Source organism: Rhinopithecus roxellana, chromosome 18 (genome assembly GCF_007565055.1).
Source record: "Rhinopithecus roxellana isolate Shanxi Qingling chromosome 18, ASM756505v1, whole genome shotgun sequence".
NCBI lineage: Eukaryota > Metazoa > Chordata > Mammalia > Primates > Cercopithecidae > Rhinopithecus > Rhinopithecus roxellana.
Window position 1 is genome coordinate 30,675,186 of NC_044566.1, and position 16,128 is coordinate 30,691,313.

Here is a 16,128-nt window from a genome sequence, read left to right on the forward strand (position 1 = left end):
TTACCTAGGTTTTCTTCTAGGGTTTTTATGGTATTATGTCCTACATTTAAGTCTCTAATCCATCTTGAATTAATTTTCATATAAGGAGTAAGGAAATGATCCAGTTTCAGCTTTCTACTTATGGCTAGCCAGTTTTCCCAGCACCATTTATTAAATAGGGAATCCTTTCCCCATTTCTTGTTTTTCTCAGGTTTGTCAAAGATCAGATAGCTGTAGATGTGTAGTATTATTTCTGAGGACTCTGTTCTGTTCCATTGGTCTATATCTCTGTTTTGATACCAGTACCATGCTGTTTTGGTTACTGTAGCCTTGTAGTATAGTTTGAAGTTAGGTAGCATGATGCCTCCAGCTTTGTTCTTTTGACTTAGGATTGTCTTGGCAATGCAGGCTCTTTTTTGGTTCCATATGAACTTTAAAGCAGTTTTTTCCAATTCTGTGAAGAAACTCATTGGTAGCTTGATGGGGATGGCATTGAATCTATAAATAACCTTGGGCAGTATGGTCATTTTTACGATATTGATTCTTCCTATCCATGAGCATGGTATGTTCTTCCATTTGTTTGTGTCCTCTTTTATTTCATTGAGCAGTGGTTTGTAGTTCTTCTTGAAGAGGTCCTTTACATCCCTTGTAAGTTGGATTCCTAGGTATTTTATTCTCTTTGAAGCAATTGTGAATGGAAGTTCATTCCTGATTTGGCTGTCTGTTTGTCTGTTACTGGTGTATAAGAATGCTTGTGATTTTTACACATTAATTTTGTATCCTGAGACTTTGCTGAAGTTGCTTATCAGCTTAAGGAGATTTTGGGCTGAGACAATGGGGTTTTCTAAATATACAATCATGTCATCTGCAAACAGGGACAATTTGACTTCTTCTTTTCCTTACTGAATACCCTTTATTTCTTTCTCTTGCCTGATTGCCCTAGCCAGAACTTCCAACACTGTGTTGAATATGAGTGGTGAGAGAAGGCATCCCTGTCTTGTGCCATCCCTGATGAACATCGATGCAAAAATCCTCAATAAAATACTGGCAAACCAGATCCAGCAGCACATCAAAAAGCTTATCCACCATGATCAAGTGGGCTTCATCCCTGGGATGCAAGGCTGGTTCAACATACGCAAATCAGTAAACGTAATCCAGCATATAAACAGAACCAAAGACAAAAACCACATGATTATCTCAATAGATGCAGAAAAGGCCTTTGACAAAATTCAACAGGCCTTCCTGCTAAAAATGCTCAATAAATTTGGTATTGATGGAACGTATCTCAAAATAATAAGAGCTATTTATGACAAACCCACAGCCAATATCATACTGAATGGGCAAAAACTGGAAAAATTCCCATTGAAAACTGGCACATGAAAAATATTTAAACTGAATAGGAAAGAAATTATTACACGAGATTTGTTGTTCTTTCATTTTCTCAAATAATGGATGTCTTTAAAACCTTTTCACCTAATTTTATTGACTTTGTTTTACTTTTTGGCAATAAGATTACTATCTCATATATATGTGTGTGTGTGTGTATGTACATTATATATAATTTTATATACATATATATATATATAAATACAGGAGATTCTTGAAAAATAGCAACTTAGCCATAACTCCCTTTCCCTCTCTTCCAGCTCTAAGACATTTGCCTCCCTTGAGCCAAATCCTTGCCAAGGCCTGTAGGAAGGTAGGAGAAGGTGGGACCTTGACCTCTGTTGGGGACTCTGCCATGGGAAGTTGGTCCACAACTTGCTCTCCCATGGATTAAGCAAACAAGTGAAGAACAGTGGTACTGGTGGCTTCTGAACCTCCTTAATACTGAATAGAGTTTGATTTTCACAGATCTCTGGGAAGACACCCTTCCTTCAACAAAGTTGGTATAGCACCATGTGAGAGAGTCTTAGATTTCACTGACTCCCAAAAGTCCAAGAAGTTTAATGGGGATAATGAGTATTCCCTGCTCATATTAGTTATCTGTTGCCATCTAATGAATTACTCCAAACCTTAGGGGCTTACTTAAAGCAACAAACATTCATCACATCACAGTTTCTGCGTGTCATGATTTCAGGAGCTGCTTAGCTGAGAGGTTCTGGCTCAAATTCTCCTGTGAAGTTGCAGTCAAGATGTCTGCTGGGACCCCAGTCATTTGAAGCCCTGTCCGGGGCAGGAGAATCTAGGTCCAAAATTGCTGTTGCAGGAGTCCTCATGCACACCATGTGGGGCCTCTTCATAGATGTTCGAGTGTCCTCATGGCATGGCCACTGGCTTTCCCCAAAGCAAGCAGTCCAAAAGAGAGTAAGACAGAGCCCACAATGTCTTTTATGAATTAGCCTTGGAAGTCTAGCACGGTTACTTCCACCACATTCATTAGTCATTAGGTACAGCTCACATTCATGGGGAGGAAAATCAGGGCCTGTCTTTAGATAGAAGATGTGTCAAAGAATTTATGGACGTATTTTAAAATCGTAGCACTACTGTTGATGTACTAAGTCCGTGACTCCCCCAGGAGTCTCACAGAGAATTGACTGCTTGCCCACCTATATACTACCTTTGTGGGTAGAGACTCCAGTAGTGTGCTGGTTAATGTTCAACCAGTGGCTTTCTATAAAACAAAATGTATGGATACATATATATGTTCTAAGTTTCACTGATATAAAGAATGTGTAGCACAGAATTTACAAATAATAAGATATATAGTATTATTTATTGTAAATTCCATAAAACCTATTGTTTTTTCACAAAAGGTTTTAGTTTATTTTTCCCAAATTTTTGTATTGGTAACATTTTCTATATCACTTTTTTTATGTCCAGACAGTCAACAAAACAGTGACAAAGCCCAGCCTTGTAGCATTTGCCAGTTATTGTGTAAATGTCCCCACCATGGTGGATTTCAAGTTACCACTATGAGATCACAGAATGCAGAATTGGAAAGAGATTCACAGCAGCACCCCATTATACTATATTTTCACCATACAGATGCGGTCGATGTAAATTAGCTGAGGAGCATAAAAAATAATAAAATGAAGTTAAATAGGAAATGATTTTGAAAATTGTGTTGGTTTTTAATATAAGTTTATGTGTCAGCTTTAATAAAATCTGTCTTTAACAACTAGCTTGAAGAATTCTTGAAAAATGAATAATCAGCTCTCATAGGCTAGTGACAACTGGCTTCAGCACACCCCTGACTACAAACACCTTTGCCTTTTACCACATGTGGAATTCCCAGTATTTCAACAATCAGAATTGAGCTTATGAGCAAACCAAGAAAGATAGCATCTTATGTAAGAGACAGCAATTTGAGAGAGAATATCAGTCAGAAGAAACAAGAGGAAAGTAGAACTTGTAAAAGAGAGATGAAAATTTGAATTTTTTAAAAAGGCATCATTAAGCAGATTTAAGTACAACACAAAAAGTTAAAGAATTTAGTAGATAAACAGAAGGATGAGAAGATCACCACTGAGACACAGATCAATGATCTAGAAGATAAAAACAAATCATAAAAATAAAAGTATCTTGAAATTTTGCAAAGTACATGATAAATCAATGCATCAGAGATTATGTGTCATGACAAAAAATTTTATAGATTCTCAGAATTATATGTCACCGCTTACTATGCAAATATTTTCTATTTTTCCTAGCTTTAAAATATGCATATGGGCCAGATACGGTAGCTTATGGCTGTAATCCCAACGTTTTGGAAGGTCGAGGTGGGCAGATCATTTGAGGTCAGGAGTTTGAGACCAGTCTGGCCAACATGGTGAAACTCCATCTCAACTAAATACAGAATAATTAGCTGGGCGTCGTGAGCATACCTGTAATCCCAGCTACTCCGGAGGCTGAGGCACAAGAATCATCTGAACCTGGGTGATTCTGCACTCTACTTGGGCTCTGTCTCAAAACAACAACAACAAAAACTATGGTATTTTTAATGAACTAAATATTAATATACTAACACAACATAGGTTTTATGATTACTGCAATTCAAAAGTCATAATAAATTTTAAAACTAAAATCCTCCTGTACCTGTTGTGGTGCATGCAGAAACTTTTCCTCTTCAACACACTTATGTGGCACTATATAGGGATATACCAGATAGCTCAGGTACATAATGAATACAACTTTAAAATTTATATTGAAATGCTAATCTTACCATCCTGGCTAACACAGTGAAACCCCGTCTCTACTAAAAAATACAAAAAAAAAAACTAGCCGGGCGAGGTGGCGGGCACCTGTAGTCCCAGCTACTCGGGAGGCTGAGGCAGGAGAATGGCGTAAACCTGGGAGGCGGAGCTTGCAGTGAGCTGAGATCCGGCCACTGCACTCCAGCCTGGGCGACAGAGCGAGACTCCGTCTCAAAAAAAAAAAAAAAGAAAAAAAAAAAAAAAAGAAATGCTAATCTTACTTGCCAATATTAGTGGCACATTAGCATAATTTAACTTTTATAAAATTATGGAAAACACAGTTTAAAACTATTCTCCTTAATATTAGCAAATTGCATTAATGGCATGTACCATGTGCCAGTTTGTTTCCAAATAAACAAAATGTACCTTGATATGCCACTTCAGAGCCAGCAGAGGGAGCTCATACTTTTTTATTATTTTCAACTTACTAAAGAAAATCTTTTAAAAGCTATTATGTTATAACCAATGAGTACCAAGTAAAAAGACAAAAAATGGCTGCTGGATTCTGAAAAATAATGCAGTTGTTATTTAAATAATGAAAATGTATTAGTAAACAAAACACTTCATACTTTAGGTTGAAATAATAAATCCATTCTAAATAAAAAGATATTAATGATATTTATTTTATGTAAAAATGCCAATTAAAATTACATACTTTAAAGTTATTTTTCTTTTTCTTTTATTATAATTTTTTTAGAAACAAGGGTGTCACTCTATCACCCAGGCTGGAGTGCAGTGATGTGATCATAGCTCACTGCAACCTCAAACTCCTCAGCTAAAGCAATCCTCCTGCCTTAGCTTTCCAAGCAGCTAGGACTACAGATCCATTCCACTATGCCTGGCTAATTTTAATTTTTTTTTGTAGATACAGGGTCTTGCTGTATTGCCCAGACTAGTCTCAAACTCCTGGCTTCAAACAATCCTCCCACCTCAGCCTCCTGAGTTGTCAGGGTTACATGTGTGAGCCACTGCACTCATCTGCACTCAGCTATTCAGTTTATTTTTCCAATAGCCTTTACTTAAAAAAAAAAAAAAAAGTTTGTAACAGAGATTTCTGGAGTAAACTAAAATGGCAACCTTCCAGCTACAAGCATAAAACATAACAGATAAAAAATGACAAATATGACACACTTCAAATTTAGTTATTACACATGAAATTAAACACATAATTTAAATACATTCCCATTCACTCAATTCTCAGGCCCTCCAAAGACACAGATAAATGCCATTATTAGTTTCTTTTTCTTTTCTTTTTTTTGTTTGAGACGGAGTTTTGCTCTTGTTGCTCAAGCTGGAGTGCAACGGCGCAATCTAGGCTCACTGCAACCTCCATCTCCTGGTTCAAGCGATTCTCCTGCCTCAGCCTCCTGAGTAGCCGGGATTCTGTAATCCACCACGCCCAGCTAATTTTTTGTATTTCTAGTAGAAATAGGGTTTCACTATGTTAGCCAGGCTGGTCTCAAACTCCTGACCTCGGGTGATCCACCCGCCTTGACCTCCCAAAGTGCTGGGATTACAGGCATGAGCCACCACATCTTACCCATTATTAGTTTCTTATGTATCCTTTCAGAATATTTTATTAATATACAGACATATATGAACATAAAATCTTATTCTAATCAAATTTTTCTTATGCAAAAATAGCATATCATACACACTATTCTGTATTCTACTCTTTCTTTTTACTAATATAATTGGAAATATTAGCATAAGTCTATAGTAGAGACCTTACTCCTTTTTTTTTTTTTTAGGTGTGTGTAGTGTATAGCAGACAAATTGTAAGAATATACAGTAATTTATCTATTCCCACTTAATAAATTTTTTCAATTGTTTCCATTTTCAATTACAGAAAATTCTCCAATAATGAATTTGTATATATTTGCCATTTTCTACATGTGAAGACTATGTGTGTGAAGGATAAAGTCCCAAAAGTGGGATTGCTAGGTAAAAGGACATAAGCATTTGTAATAATGATGGATATTGCCAAATTACTTCACTATGAAAATTATAGCTACTTATACTCCCTCAGGAGCAATATGTCTGTTTCCTCACAATATTGCCAACTGAGTCTTATCTAACTTTTGATGTTTGCCAGTCTGATAGGTGAAAAATGTATCCTCTAAGTATAATATACTATTCTTATTATGAGTGAGTTGAACATCTTTAGAATGTGTCAAAGCCATTTGTATTTCCTTTCTGTTAACTTTCTGCTCATATTTTTTGCTCACTTTTAGGATCCTTTCCTTGTTAATTTGTAGAAGGCCTTTATTGAGTACGGAGATTAGCCCTTTGTGATATGTGTTGCCACTTTGTTAAGTCATTTGTCTTACAGTTTTTATTTGGCATGCAGTTTTCATATATATGTAGCCAAATTTATCAATTTTGTTTAATGCCTTTTAGATGTGGGGTCATAGAAAAGCCACCCCTAACCCCATATTATAAAGAATTCTCTCATGTTTTCTTCTAGTATTTTCATGTTTTATTAAATTTTCACTGAAATATTTAGATTTGGACTTTATTCACAAATAAAGTACAGTGTGAGTTAAGGATCCATATCTGTTTTTCCAAATGGTTACCAAAATGTTCCAGTACCACCTATGTCAAATAGTAAATTTTCTTACGCTTCTGATTCTATTTCTGTAGTTTTTACTTAATCATTGGTGCTTATATAATTTTTTTTATTGCTCTGTAATTCTGGCCCTTCCTCATTGCTCTTCCTTTTCAGAGCTTTCCTGGCTATTTGACTGTTTATTTTTCCTATGAGTTTTAGGATCAAACTGTGTACTGAAAACAAAGTTGATATTTGTTACTTGCTTTTTATTAATATTTTAAATAAAATTTATAAAAATGTATACATATAATGCTAATTCTTACTTTTCTATTTTTTAATGTCTTTCAGAGGCAGTTTACAGTTGTTTATATACATATATTGCATTCTTTTTAGTTTTAACTCTTGTTGCTATTATAAATTGGATTTTTAAAATTACATATTATATTGTAATATGTATATAAGAAAGCTCTTTATTTTCTTTTTTTTATTGCGTCTATTTCATTCTCTCTTTTCTTTTTTTATTTATTTATTTTTATTTTATTTTTTATTATACTTTAAGTTCTAGGGTACATGTGCATAACGTGCAGGTTTGTTACATATGTATACTTGTGCCATGTTGATGTGCTGCACCCATCAACTCGTCAGCACCCATCAATTCATCATTTATATCAGGTATAACTCCCAATGGAGTCCCTCCCCCCTCCCCCCTCCCCATGATAGGCCCTGGTGTGTGATGTTCCCCTTCCCGAGTCCAAGTGATCTCATTGTTCAGTTCCCACCTATGAGTGAGAACATGCGGTGTTTGGTTTTCTGTTCTTGTGATAGTTTGCTAAGAATGATGGTTTCCAACTGCATCCATGTCCTTACAAAGGACGCAAACTCATCCTTTTTTTATGGCTGCATAGTATTCCATGGTGTATATGTGCCACATTTTCTTAATCCAGTCTGTCACAGATGGACATTTGGTTTGATTCCAAGTCTTTGCTATTGTGAATAGTGCCGCAATAAACATACATGTGCATGTGTCTTTATAGCAGCATGATTTATAATCCTTTGGGTATATACCCAGTAGTGGGATGGCTGGGTCATATGGTACATCTAGTTCTAGATCCTTGAGGAATTGCCATACTGTTTTCCATAATGGTTGAACTAGTTTACAATCCCACCAACAGTGTAAAAGTGTTCCTATTTCTCCACATCCTCTCCAACACCTGTTGTTTCCTGACTTTTTAATGATTGCCATTCTACCTGGTGTGAGATGGTATCTCATTGTGGTTTTGATTTGCATTTCTCTGATGGCCAGTGATGATGAGCATTTTTTCATGTGTCTGTTGGCTGTATGAATGTCTTCTTTTGAGAAATGTCTGTTCATATCTTTTGCCCACTTTTTGATGGGGTTGTTTGTTTTTTTCTTGTATATTTGTTTGAGTTCTTTGTAGATTCTGGATATCAGCCCTTTGTTAGATGAGTAGATTGCAAAAATTTTCTCCCATTCTGTAGGTTGCCTGTTCACTCTGATGGTAGTTTCTTTTGCTGTGCAGAAGCTCTTTAGTTTAATGAGATCCCATTTGTCAATTTTGGCTTTTGCTGCCATTGCTTTTGGTATTTTAGACATGAAAGCTCTTTATTTTCTACCTCACTACCCTACTGAATTTTTCTATTCTTATTTTGGATTTTCTGTGTACTAATAGTAATACTAATAGTGATAGTTTTAAATTCTTTCCAATTTTGTACCTCAAATATATTTCTCTTGTATTATTTATTTTTTCAGTAGCTAGACTACAATAATAATTATAGCGATGAGAGTTGGCAGACTTGTTTTGTCCCTGGCTTTAATGAGAAATGCTTGTAAAGTTTCATCACAATTATGATGCTAAATTTTGGTCAGGGATAGGTAAAATTTTCATTTTAAGGAAATATCAATGAATTTCTATTTCATTAAAATTTTTTTAATAACAAGTAGTTGTTGGATTTTGTCAAATGCCTATTCACCATCTGTGGAGGTCATTATATGATTCAGGATTATGTGATTTTTCATTATATATGTATTAATATTATATGTACTAATAAAGACCTGTGAAAGTTGTCAGAATCAAAATGGGAGTTATTTGTGTTAAAACCCTGACAAATGGAGTCAGGGAAGTCCATGAAGGAAGAGTTGTCATGCATGAATGCCTGACAACAAGAATTATCACAAAAGACTGCAAAAAACACAACCTTGCACAAAGGGCATTGCAATCTTACACACACAAAAATACTTCCGTGAGGTTGTCTGCCCAGCAACTGCCTGTCCAATCTCAGACTGGTATCACTCTTGTTATCGATCCTTGTAGCCAAGGATAATTATCTCAAAACAATTATTTAATCCTCCTCATTTTTCCTTTAAAAAAAAACCTTTTTCTTTTTTTAACTCCTTGAATATGCACATAGTTTAAATCCATTCTCTAATGAATAGCATTTTTTAAAAGAGAGCCTCTCTCTATGTTATTTAGGTTGATAACTCTAATATTGAAGCTTTCTTGCATTATTGGAATAAATCCCAAATGGTGATAGTTTTTTTTTATTGCCATCCTGGGTTCTCTTTGATATCATTTGTTTAATATTTTTGTACCAGTATTCATGTAGATCAGTATACAGGTTTCTGTGCATTTTTTCAGATAGTGAATCAGTATTTACTCACTTTATAAAAATGAACTCAGTATTTTTTTTTCTCCTTGCTCTGGAACATTTTAAAACAGCACTGGAATTATATGATCTTAAAAAGTTCAGTTAAATTCCCCTAGAGCTGTCTGGATCTGGGCCTTTTGAAGAGTTAGGTCTTTACTTCCTCTATTTCTCCTGTGGTAGTTGATCTCTTTAAAAGTTTTCTGTGTTCAGAGTTCACCTTTCACAAATAATTTTCCTAGAAAATTATACTTTTTTTCAGATGTTCTAACATTTTGGCGTAGTTTTAAGCAAACTTGTCTCATGATTCTAAGTTCTGTTTCTTACTTATTTTCCCCTTTATTTTGTATTATTTTTTCTTGATTATCTTAGCTAGTTAATTGATTTTTCAAATTACTCTGTAACTGTATTCTTGAGCTCTACTTTTTCTTTAAGCTTTCTAACTCACCAATTTTTGTTTTTATCTGTGTTAGTTCCTTCTGTTTTCCTTTGCTTATTTTGTAATTCCTTGTCAATCCTTTGAGTAAAATGCTTGATTCATTTATTTTCATTTTTATTTCTATAACCATTAATGCTAGACATTTTTCTTAGAATTGCTTGAGAAAATTGTTTTAAAATCCTAGTCAAGCTTGCAACAAAGAAAGTACTATGCCACTAGTAACAGAAATGAAAAAGAAAATTCAAATCAGAGTCATAACGGCATGAGCTGAGGCTTCTGGCAGCCGTGATAGGGAGGAGGGAATATCTCATAAATCAAAACCTCAAGCCTTTACTGACGTAGGTTTTTAGTCTTTATTTATATTATCCGTGTATGTATACATATTATGAAAACTCATTCCAGAAAACTGGACTAAAACTAGGTTAGTGATATATCTGGCCTGGATACTTCCAACACTTCAAAATCAGGACACAATGGAATTCCAACAGAGTGAATGTGATCCAACCAGGATCACCTCCTATTTTAAAAAATTACATTTCTATAAATACAATAGAGATTTAAAACAGCATAAAAAGAATCTTACCTCATGCCAAGATATTTGAAAATTTAGGTGAAAAGGACAATTTCCTAGAAAAAATGAGGAAAAATTAGAATTCTGAATAGAACTAAAACTGACTAAAAGATTTTATCTGTAATTAGAAATCTATCCACCAACTTACTCTCTGTGACACAAATGCAATTTATCCAATATTCACTTTACCATCGTTAAAATACCATTCTTCCATGGCAATGGAATGTTTACTTGAGCACATTACACTTAATAAGTGTGACAAAAGAGTGAATAAGCCACTATGATATGTAGAAGTGTTATGATTATAGTTTTGTTGTTGTCATTAACATGAGTTCATTATTTGTTTATATTGTCTTGATAAAATTTACATATAGTGACATGCACATATCTTAAGTGTACTATTCCATGAGTTTGAACAAATGACTGAGAAAGAAAATACAGAAAAATACTATCACCACAAAAGTTGCCTCATACTCCCTTTACAGTGAATGCCCACCCCTCCACCCATAGACAACCACTGTTCTAAAATAGAATCATACAGTATGTACTCTTTGCATAAACTTTCTTTCACTCAGCATTGTTTTAGAGATTCATCCATGTTGTTGTATATATCCGTATTGCATTCATTTTTATTTTTGAGTAGTCTCCATTGCATGAATATACCAACATTTTATCCATGCTCTTGTAGATACTATTTTGCTTTAAGAATTAAGAATAAAGCTGCTACAAGCCTACAAGCATTCTTGTACATATCTATTTATACATATACATTTTTATTTCTTTGGTGTAAGGTTTAGTTTATATTTATTTGAAAATATGTGTATTTCTTATTTGTGAAGGATCTTTTCCATGGATATAAGTTTTATAGTAATTTTCTTCCAGCCCTTTAAAAATGTCGTGCCACTGTCTTTTTGGTCTCCCTTGTTTTTGAAGAAAAGTTGGCAGTCACTCATACCATGATTCTCCTATATGTGATGTGTCATTTTACTCTGGCTGCATTCAAGATTTTCTTTTTCTCTTTGATTTGCAGCAATTTGATTATGATATTTTTTCTTCATATTTTTCTAGTTGAGGTTGTCTGAGGTTCTTGATTTTGTACATTTATATTTTTTAACAAATTATTAAGTCATATATTTTTTCAGGTTCATTCCCACTTGCTTCTCTTTCTAGAAATCTGATTTACATATATTAGATTTTTTTCAATTGTCTCACAATACCATGAAGTTTTTTTTTTCAGTTTAATTTACATCTTTGTTGCTCTCTGTTTCTCAGAGTAGATAATTTTGATTGCTGTATCCTCAAGTTCAGTGACTTTCATCATCTCTCAACTGCTGTTAAGCCCACACAGTATTTTTTAAATTTCAGATGTTATTTTTGTTTTTTTCTCTGATATTCCCTATTTGTTCAATCTTTATGAGCATATTTTCTCATATCCTTGAGCACAGCATAACAGCTGCTTTAAAATCCTCTGCTAATCCCAACATTTGAGTCATCATGAGGTTGGTCTTCATTGATTATCTTTTCTTGTAAGCATGGCCTGTAGGTAGTAATTTTCTATGTGTTCTTGTAAAAATCATATTGTAGAGACTTTGGATTCTATCATATTTCTTAGAAGATTATAAATTTTTAAATTAATAAACTTTATTTATTAGAGCAGTTTTAGGTTCACAGCAGAACTGATCAGAAAGTTCAGAGACTTCCCATACACTCTTGTCCCCATACATGCACAATCTCCCCAACTATGGACATTTCACACTATATTAGAACATTTGTTAAAATTGAACTTATACTGACACATTGTTATCACCCAAAATACATAGTTTACACTAGAACTCACTCTTGCTGTTGTACATTCTATGAATTTTGACAAATATATAATGACATTTATTCACCATTGTAGTATCACACAGAATAGTTTCACTGCCCTAACAATCCTCTGTGTTCTGTCAATTCATCCCTCCCTCTCCATAAGTTTTGGCAACCATTGATCTTTTTTGGTGTCTTTAATTTTGCCTTTCCCAGAATGTCATATATTTGGAATCATACAGTATGTAGCCTTTTCAGATGGGCTTTTCTCACTTAGTAATATGCATTTAAGGTTTCTCTATGTCTTTTGATGACTTGATAGCTCATTTCTTTCTAGTGCTGTATCTCATCTTTTGCCACTTTTTTCCTTTAAATGTTGACTTATATCCAGCTTCTGCCTGATTTTAGTTACTCTCCAGTTCATTTAGGTAGTTGTTTTTAAAGCAATTTAAAAAATCAGAATGTATATTGAATGGTTATTCTGATGTCAGTGCAGATAATTGGACTTAGTGAAAAAGATTTAGATACAGGAAGCCCCAAGTAACTGACTAAATGATAATGGCCTAAAATGGGACAATAATAGTAAACATAAACAGAAGGTTAAAAGTTGAGGAGATCTACGAGCTCATATTGGCGAAGCTTTGTGATTCTAAACTGCCACACATTGACCTATCCAAATTTTTTGTAATAATATGGAAAAGATGAGATTAAAAAGTTGAGATAGTAGTGGCCGGCACTGATTGCTTCTCACCTAAAATTCATAAATGAGGAAAAATAAAGAGAAATACCTATCATTTTAAGCAAAGATATTGTTACATAATTTCTCCTTATATCACATCCACATGAAATAAACCAAAGTATTTCATTGATGTCTGATTGCAGAGAAGTATCATATTAGCTAGAAATGTCAGCTACTAGAAATAGAGACCTAACTAAAATGACTTAAATGCCTAAGAGTATATTATTTTACATTAAAAAATGGCTCAGAAATGGGTGATCCACACTGATATGGAGTTCCACAAAGACAGCAGGAATCTAGGCCTTTCTTAATACGTGTCTTTCATCCCCAAGGTTATAAGATGGCTTGGAATTGCAACTGATGGCAGTGGTGGCCCATCTGGAGTGGCCGCTGTCATGATGCTGGCTGCAGCAGGGGAGGCACAGCCAGGGCTGCATGCTCCACAGAGCCGGCAAGAGCTGGCAACAGGCAGAAGTCCCCTTCTGAGCTGGCAGGGTGGGGGAGCCTTGTGCTCCCTGGTGCAACTGTGGACCTGGGCATCTCTGCACTCTTGGGGGCCGGGAAGTTCCTGTGCCCCCACAGGCTTGGAAGTGCCTACTCCCACTGCCTGGCCTCTCCCGACTCCTGGCCCCTGCTCCAATTTGGAGCAAACTTGTGGCCTATCCCAGGCACTGTCATGACCTGGCTGGGTGTGTGCTGACAGCTCTGGGCAGTGCTGACAACCAGCCCCCTGCCACTAGGGCCACCTTTGGACTTTGGGCTCTGACCAGCATGGGAGGGAGGCCAAGGAGAGTTAAGGGCAGCTCTGCATGGGCCTGTAGGCACCCCTAGGCATGAACAACCTCTGCTGTTCAGGGACGGCAGATTGATGGCAACAAGAGGCAGACAGGCTCCTGGGAGAAAAGGGGCGGGTTCCCGGTGAAGCCCCACCTTCAAGCCAGGGATGGCCTGAAGCCTGAAGGCTTGGCTGGCAGTTCTGTGGACTGGAGTGAGAATTTACGGTACATTTTCTGGGCTCACCCACGGCTGCCTATGGACCAATCAGCATGCACTTTCTCCCCTCTGAAGCCCGTAAAAACCTCAGACTCCACCCGACTTGGCAGATGACGGGACAACCTGCCTGCGGAGAGGAGCTACCCACTGAGGGTCTCCTCTGAGCTTTTCTAGCTCTCAATAAAGCACTTTTTTGCCTTGCTCACCCTCCAGGTGTCTGCATACCTAATTCTTCCTGGAGGTGGGACAAGAACTCGGGGCCCGCTAATGACGGGATTAAAAGAGCTGTAACACAAACAGAGCTGAAACATGCCCCTGCACTCGCCATGTTGCGGGCAATGAGGAGAGAAGAGGGAAGAAGAGAAAAGCTGTGGCCCTTTGGGGATCCCAGACCTGGGGGCTCCCTGAGCCAGGGCTGTGACACCTGCTCTTTGGGTTCCTGTGGTTCCTGGCATCTCCAAGCTTCCAGGTAGCACTGTGCTCCCCTTGGCCAGATGTAGATGCCTGCAGCAGAAGCCACGTGCAGTACATCTCATCCAGCCTCAGCCTTGCATGGAGCCGGCACCTATGCCAGTGCCTGGAGCTGCCTGACCCACTGTAGCAGCCAGCGTGCCTGGGTGTGCACAGCGACTGGACCCCGCACTTGCTCGCCCACACACCCCTTGCTACTCTGTGCCTGGCTCACACTTGGCAGGTGTGGGATCCCGGCTGGTAGCGCGAGCTGAGTGCAGCCTGCCAGGCCGAGTGGGTGGAATGAGCCCAATGGGAGCAAGTAATACTCAGGCAGATGGCACTGCCAGCCACAGAGGTTTCCGGCTGGTGAAGTGACACCCTAAGGATCCCGTGACACAACCATCATATGTCCATTTCAGGCAGGAATAAGCAGAGGTGCAAGGAGCAAATGAACTCATCTGAGCTTCTGTTAATAAGAGCCTTCTAATAAATCCCATCCTATAACTTCTGTCTATATCCCTTTGGCCTGTATCTAGTTACATGGTCATACCTATCTAGGAAAGAGGCTGTGAAGTGCATTTTTAAAGTGGGGGCCATTGACAACTTGAATAAAACTGAAGTTACGTTGCTGAGAATAAAGGGGAAAATGGATATCGAATAAACAACTAGCTATCTCTACCACATGCACCATATGATTTGGTCAGAGCTCTATCAACAAACTTAAGCAAAAAGAGGAAGAAGAGGGAGAAGAAAAAGGAGAAAGAGAAGGAGACAGGAGGAGGAAGGAGGGCAGAAGAAAGGCAAGGAAATATATTGACCCACATTAGCAAACCTCAGGTATCTCTATATAGGCATATCCAATCTAGGTGCTTAAATAATCATTAAATAAAAGGAAACTTATTCCTTTTATTTCTCAGCTCTTCTTTCAACTGGGTTGGAAACAGGCTTAGATATATCCCTTCCTCATGTTAGTGAGATAGCTACGAGAAAGACCAGGCTTCCATTTTCCCAGTTTAGCAATCCCAGTGGAAAGAGATCACCCGTTTCTTAATAATTTCGGTATGAGTTATGCGTGGGACTCATGGTCCTTGGTATCACATTTCGTTCCTGTAGATAGGACATGTGCTGCTTTGATTGGTCGGATCTGCTTCATGGACCCCATCTCCCTGGGTCAGTCCCAATTAAATCAGATAAACTAAGTTGGGGGAGGCATATTTTCTGAAAAGAAACTCAGCATGCTGATGCCAGAAAAAGGGTGACTAGATGCCAGGAAGGCAAAAATAGTATGCCTGATGCAGAGGATAAAAACCTGGAAGAAAAAAATTGTAATTTAGGCACTTCCAGTCTAGAAATGAAAAGGCAAAATAGGAAACATACTGGATATTCAATAAATCCCTTGTATGATTTTCTGGTGTCTTTAATAGTATTCAATAATACAATATCCACAGGGAGAAAGTATACCACAAGCCAATGCCAGTAATACTGTGAATTTTCTGAAAAGCATTTACAGTTCTAAAACAACCACCAAAATATCAAGAGGAGGATTTGCATAAGCACACTATTTTTAGGGATATTTATTTGTGGCAACTTCTTTAATACCTAAATCACGGAGATTCAAAGAGATGCACGATCATAAGTTAATCCTGTCAACACTCTGTAATACAAGCTTTGGGAAAAGATTATGAGGAGAATAGGGCACAAAGCAATGACGTGGTTTTTTCCAAGGTCATGAATTGAATC